The following is a 6,774-nucleotide window of genomic DNA, read 5'->3' as shown; positions in this document are numbered from 1 at the left end:
CCTCGCGGTGCCCCCTCCTTCTGACAGGAACTTCCTACAGACCAGGTATGAAGGATGCCTGAGTGGACATACAAAACTCACAAGTTCCTGGCTCTCACGGCTCCTATGCAGAGGGTTAGTCGAAGACTGAGGGGCATCGCGAGGGGCGTCGGGGGACGGGGGACTGTGCCTCACTGCCCTCCCCTTCTCCAAGAAACCCGTCTTCAACAGAGTCGAGAGAGCCGGGAACTTGTGAGGTGTGCATGTCCTGGTGAGCCTCCACCTTTTATAGGTGGGTGCAGCCTCGACTGTACAGAGACAGACCAGACCAGCTGCACCACACAGACACTTCAAACCTAATCTGAGTACAAAAAACACATACATACATACATACAGACACAGACACACACACACACAAACATACATCTCACCATTAAAAAAAAATATGGTTCCTTTACAATGTCAGAAGGAGGAAGGCACTAAGGCACCGCCTTCCGCCCCTCGACGCCCTCGCGGTGCCCCCTCCTTCTGACAGGAACTTCCTACAGACCAGGTATGAAGGATGCCTGAGTGGACATACAAAACTCACAAGTTCCTGGCTCTCACGGCTCCTATGCAGAGGGTTAGTCGAAGACGGAGGGGCATCGCGAGGGGCGTCGGGGGACGGGGGACTGTGCCTCACTGCCCTCCCCTTCTCCAAGAAACCCGTCTTCAACAGAGTCGAGAGAGCCGGGAACTTGTGAGGTGTGCATGTCCTGGTGAGCCTCCACCTTTTATAGGTGGGTGCAGCCTCGACTGTACAGAGACAGACCAGACCAGCTGCACCACACAGACACTTCAAACCTAATCTGAGGACAAAAAACACATACATACATACACACAGACACAGACACACACACACAGACACAAACATCTTACCATTAAAAAAATAGGGTTCCTTTACAATGTCAGAAGGAGGAAGGCACTAAGGCACCGCCTTCCGCCCCTCGACGCCCTCGCGGTGCCCCCTCCTTCTGACAGGAACTTCCTACAGACCAGGTATGAAGGATGCCTGAGTGGACATACAAAACTCACAGGTTCCTGGCTCTCACGGCTCCTATGCAGAGGGTTAGTCGAAGACGGAGGGGCATCGCGAGGGGCGTCGGGGGACGGGGGACTGTGCCTCACTGCCCTCCCCTTCTCCAAGAAACCCGTCTTCAACAGAGTCGAGAGAGCCGGGAACTTGTGAGGTGTGCATGTCCTGGTGAGCCTCCACCTTTTATAGGTGGGTGCAGCCTCGACTGTACAGAGACAGACCAGACCAGCTGCACCACACAGACACTTCAAACCTAATCTGAGTACAAAAAACACTTACATACATACACACACACACACACAGACACAAACATACATCTCACCATTAAAAAAAAATATGGTTCCTTTACAATGTCAGAAGGAGGAAGGCACTAAGGCACCGCCTTCCGCCCCTCGACGCCCTCGCGGTGCCCCCTCCTTCTGACAGGAACTTCCTACAGACCAGGTATGAAGGATGCCTGAGTGGACATACAAAACTCACAAGTTCCTGGCTCTCACGGCTCCTATGCAGAGGGTTAGTCGAAGACGGAGGGGCATCGCGAGGGGCGTCGGGGGACGGGGGACTGTGCCTCACTGCCCTCCCCTTCTCCAAGAAACCCGTCTTCAACAGAGTCGAGAGAGCCGGGAACTTGTGAGGTGTGCATGTCCTGGTGAGCCTCCACCTTTTATAGGTGGGTGCAGCCTCGACTGTACAGAGACAGACCAGACCAGCTGCACCACACAGACACTTCAAACCTAATCTGAGGACAAAAAACACATACATACATACACACACACACACACACACACACAGACACAAACATACATCTCACCATTAAAAAAAAATATGGTTCCTTTACAATGTCAGAAGGAGGAAGGCACTAAGGCACCGCCTTCCGCCCCTCGACGCCCTCGCGGTGCCCCCTCCTTCTGACAGGAACTTCCTACAGACCAGGTATGAAGGATGCCTGAGTGGACATACAAAACTCACAAGTTCCTGGCTCTCACGGCTCCTATGCAGAGGGTTAGTCGAAGACGGAGGGGCATCGCGAGGGGCGTCGGGGGACGGGGGACTGTGCCTCACTGCCCTCCCCTTCTCCAAGAAACCCGTCTTCAACAGAGTCGAGAGAGCCGGGAACTTGTGAGGTGTGCATGTCCTGGTGAGCCTCCACCTTTTATAGGTGGGTGCAGCCTCGACTGTACAGAGACAGACCAGACCAGCTGCACCACACAGACACTTCAAACCTAATCTGAGTACAAAACACACACACACACACACACACACACACACACACACATCTTACCATTAAAAAATAGGGTTCCTTTACAATGTCAGAAGGAGGAAGGCACTAAGGCACCGCCTTCCGCCCCTCGACGCCCTCGCGGTGCCCCCTCCTTCTGACAGGAACTTCCTACAGACCAGGTATGAAGGATGCCTGAGTGGACATACAAAACTCACAAGTTCCTGGCTCTCACGGCTCCTATGCAGAGGGTTAGTCGAAGACGGAGGGGCATCGCGAGGGGCGTCGGGGGACGGGGGACTGTGCCTCACTGCCCTCCCCTTCTCCAAGAAACCCGTCTTCAACAGAGTCGAGAGAGCCGGGAACTTGTGAGGTGTGCATGTCCTGGTGAGCCTCCACCTTTTATAGGTGGGTGCAGCCTCGACTGTACAGAGACAGACCAGACCAGCTGCACCACACAGACACTTCAAACCTAATCTGAGTACAAAAAACACATACATACATACATACATACACACAGACACAGACACACACACACACACACACACACGAAGCGCTGCCTGAGGAAAGCGGGGAGGATCATCAAGGAATCCAGTCACCCCAGCCATAAACTGTTCCGACTACTTCCCACAGGAAGGAGGTTCTGCAGCATCCGGTCCCGTACCAGCAGACTGAGAGACAGATAATTCGTAAAAAATGTGTATACACACACACACACACACACACACGTAGAAAAACATTTAGTATACACATCCAGAAATGCATATACTATTATATATTGTACATATATTTATTAGTTTCAGATTAGCCATTCTTATATTTTGCTTGTTTACGTTATTGTATTTTGCACGTTATTGTAGTTTGCACAACTCTGTTGCTTGTGAAGCTCGCACACAAGAATTTCACTCACATGTACTGTACCAATGTACCTGCACATGTGATGTGACAATAAAAGTGATTTGATTTGATTTGACATGTATATTCAAACCTCAAGGACAAAAACCAGAGGACAAAAACTACAAGAACAATATAAATATGGAGAAAACTAACCTTAGAAACATGCAGGGTGACCGGAGACAGCAGCACTGCAGACATGAGGACAGACAGACAGTTAAGGCTGTGTGAGAGTCAAGTTCACTCCTATATATGACCTCCTATCCCAGAATGCGTTACTGTGACAACGCAGGCTTTGTGCTTTGAAGTGTGGTGATTGGTGACGTCATTGGAACGGCCTGTGATCTTACGTCACACTAGCCCGGATCAATTTGAAAAAGGCGTTTTTGTCTGAAAATGCTCGTGTCCAAACTACCGTTTTCACAGAGTTGTGTGTCCACATTGAAACGGCCGAAAACGCTTACGTTCCAGTACTGCGCATGCGTGAAACGCAAGGTGACTGGACCTGCCTCATTTCTGTCTGCCGTTTATTTACTTTCCGGCTCTTTGAAACGTGCAGGAAAATGAAAAGGAAAAGCGACGAGTTTTTTTAAATGGACTAACAATGAGGTGGAGTTGTTGCTGCAAGTAATACAAAAGTACAAAGTTGCAAAAGCGATTGAGAATTAAAGAATTTGAAGAAAAGCTATCTGCTATCTTTGTGTTTTGCAGCAGAGAAAAAATATAGTTTATGTCAATAAAGCCTTTGATCCGGAGAAGAAAAGGATGTCAGGAGGGGACCTGGATCTGTGTGTTTACGCCTGCGTGTTCTGACGCCATGACATCTTGAAGATGCCGTTACCACAGAAACTGATTTTTGGGCATTTTACAAATTTTAGTCCATTAAGCTATTTTTAACCATTTCATTTTAAAGAAAAGTGTCAAATTTGAAGCCTTCAAATCAAAGTAACACCTTTTTTTCATATTCATACACCAGTCGTTAATAATTTCTTTTTTAAAGAAATTTTCAAACGTACCTGCAGCGAAGTCCAGGTGACAGTCGGGGAGTCCGGGTCCACGGCGAGCCATCTTCAAACTTGAAAAACAAAAACAAGTACAAACGATCCACAGATGAAGTACTTGTTGTGCTCTCAAATTAAATCCGCTTTTAGTAAAATGTTTTGCAAAACTTAGCTTTCCACAGGCTGAGGTTGGAGCAGGTCGAAACAAGTCCACGAGCAAGTGTAAACGGACGTTTGGAACCTTGTGCAGCATTTATATACCCTCGGCGACCATGGTTACGGTTGTCAACGTGTACACGTGCACGTGATAGAACTATCCGATTGTTCAGTCTGACGTCACTAGCCGTGTCTGGGTCTAAACTCCGCTGCAGGTCCATATATCAAACGATCACTATGGCATTACTGAGAGTTGAAAAACTGTCTAAAGTCTTTCATCTTTAATAAAATGATCAGCGTTCTGCTCTATCAGGTGTAACAATTGAGTTTAACATCCAGGCATCCATGAAAACGGAATTTATGACATTTAACGGAGTTAGAAGTTAGCAGGGAGTTAGCTCGCTAGCTTCTATCTAAATACAATATAACATGTCCTGACTGCGGGGTTTTGGAAACAAGTTAAAACGTACAGCTCTGCTATCACTTCCAACATAAATGAAGACAGAAAACTAAACAGCAGTGACGTTTGTCGTGCGGGAGCCTGGGATTGTTTAGCTAAACGGCCTAAACCGTTTCCCATTCATTCTCTATGGTAGTGCTAAACCACTACGGATGTAATATATTTTTGGCCACTACGGTCTTCCGGCGCTGTAACGAGTTTGAGATGCGGCGGCACTTTTAAAAAATCTCCTCTTTTACGTTTCGGGAGAGAAAACAAGTAACTCAACGCTCGCAACACATCCCAACGCTCCTCATTCATTGATCAAAGGTAAGAAACGTCGTTTGAAATAACAGTAAACCAAACAGAATACATTTACAGGTGTATATTACAGGTAATAGGCGTGTTGCGATTGCATTTACGAAGCATCCATCGCTCAGTTAAAGACAGTGGGAGTTTATCTGCTGTTGTAAAGTGGCACGGTAAAAAATGAATGAACGTGATCCTTAAATAAATTACGTGTTTCATTGACGTGTTTTGCCATTAAATAAACTTTGTAGGTTTCCGACTGCTGTGACACTGACATTACTATAATGTGGTACAATTAAATAACCAATAAGTGTCTTGTTATGAGATGACATGCTAAATGACTGAACCTGCTTTAAAAGAAAATGTATTGCTTTCATGTTGTAATGGTCAGTCACCTTATCAATGCGAAAATCTGTTTTGATATCTCTAACATGAGCAATGCCCACTCGTGTATGAATAAACACGATAGCTTAAATACATATATGTTGTTAATCTACCAGCAATTCTTATGTGCCATGACTACTAAGCAGTTACCACAAATTTTGCAGATATGCCAATAATCATTCAACCATGAAAGGTTTTTATTTACAGACAGAACAGTTTGTTATACCTGGAGGAAAAAACACTTTTATCCCAAATGTTGTCAATGTTCTTTCAAATTGAGTCTCGTTATTGTTCTCCTGCATCCTGCTGTGTAAACCCAGCAGCAAGATTATAACCTGAAATGTCTTTGTTTGTGTTTGGAATCAATTTTGTTTAATATAATTGTTTATTTTTTCACTGCTTGTCAAGATGCAGAAGAAAGTTGCGCCATATCCAGGGAAAATCTCTGTGGTTGTTCCGCAAGGGGCCACTTGGATACCTTCTCCAGGACCCGTCAAAAGAAGCTCGACGGATTAAAAATGACCCCAAACTGCAGGACAAGTCTGCACCTGTGAGGGATGATGTTGTACATCAGAATGCTCTGACTGTCATCTATCAGAGAGGAGGGGATGAGTCTGACATGAAGGAAGTGCAGGGAGAGTACATTCTGCAGTTTGGAAAGTATAAAGGGAAATCTTTCCGGTGGCTTCTGGGGAATGATGTCGGGTACACCATGTACCTGATCAAAGATCTCCAGAAGGAAGAGGCTGCAGGGACCTCTGTGGAAGAAGGGCATGGCAAGGAGAGCTTGCATTCATTTGTACAGTATGCCCTCAGCTTTACAGAGATAAAGACTCTTCTGAACTGCAAGACCAGCAGAGTGAGGGTTGCTGCAGAAGCCTCTGAGGATGATCAGCTGGTTGGCTTTGGCTCATGAGCCAAGAGCACCTGGAAGGAGATTCAGGAGTCTCCTTTCTACGAGGCAGAGAGACAAAGATGGGTGGAAGAAAAGAGGAAATAGGGGAGAAACTGTTGATATTGTACATAAGATAGTTTTGTTCTAGTTTTGTAATGTTTATTTTGTTTATATAAATAAAAACTGATTGTAAATATAAAAATGTGAATAAATTGTGTTCTGTAAAAATAGCAGCACAGCTCTCTTCTTTATAACCTCTTAGAGTTCACCTGTATGTTTATATACCTGTGTGTGCTCACCATCAGGTAATCAGTTTTAAAAAGCTATGAGTGCAGCCCTGAAAGCTTACATATTATTTCTAAATCACTTCATGTAATGATAACAAGCCATCCTTTCTCTAGTGGGGTCTCACAGCTTTTATCT

At 45.9% G+C, this 6,774-nt stretch overlaps 1 long non-coding RNA gene across 1 annotated transcript; it reads left to right on the top strand.

Moving 5' to 3' along the window:
- The first annotated feature begins 4,873 nt into the window (after window positions 1-4,873).
- On the top strand, window positions 4,874-6,553 carry LOC113034284 (uncharacterized). Its single transcript, XR_003274143.1, has 2 exons — window positions 4,874-5,093; window positions 5,865-6,553. It is a non-coding gene; the product is annotated as an uncharacterized LOC113034284 (long non-coding RNA).
- The last annotated feature ends 221 nt before the right edge of the window (window positions 6,554-6,774 follow it).

Source organism: Astatotilapia calliptera, chromosome 12, assembly GCF_900246225.1.
Source record: "Astatotilapia calliptera chromosome 12, fAstCal1.2, whole genome shotgun sequence".
In the NCBI taxonomy this organism is placed as follows: Eukaryota; Metazoa; Chordata; class Actinopteri; order Cichliformes; family Cichlidae; genus Astatotilapia; species Astatotilapia calliptera.
This window is presented reverse-complemented; position numbering and strand designations above follow the sequence as displayed.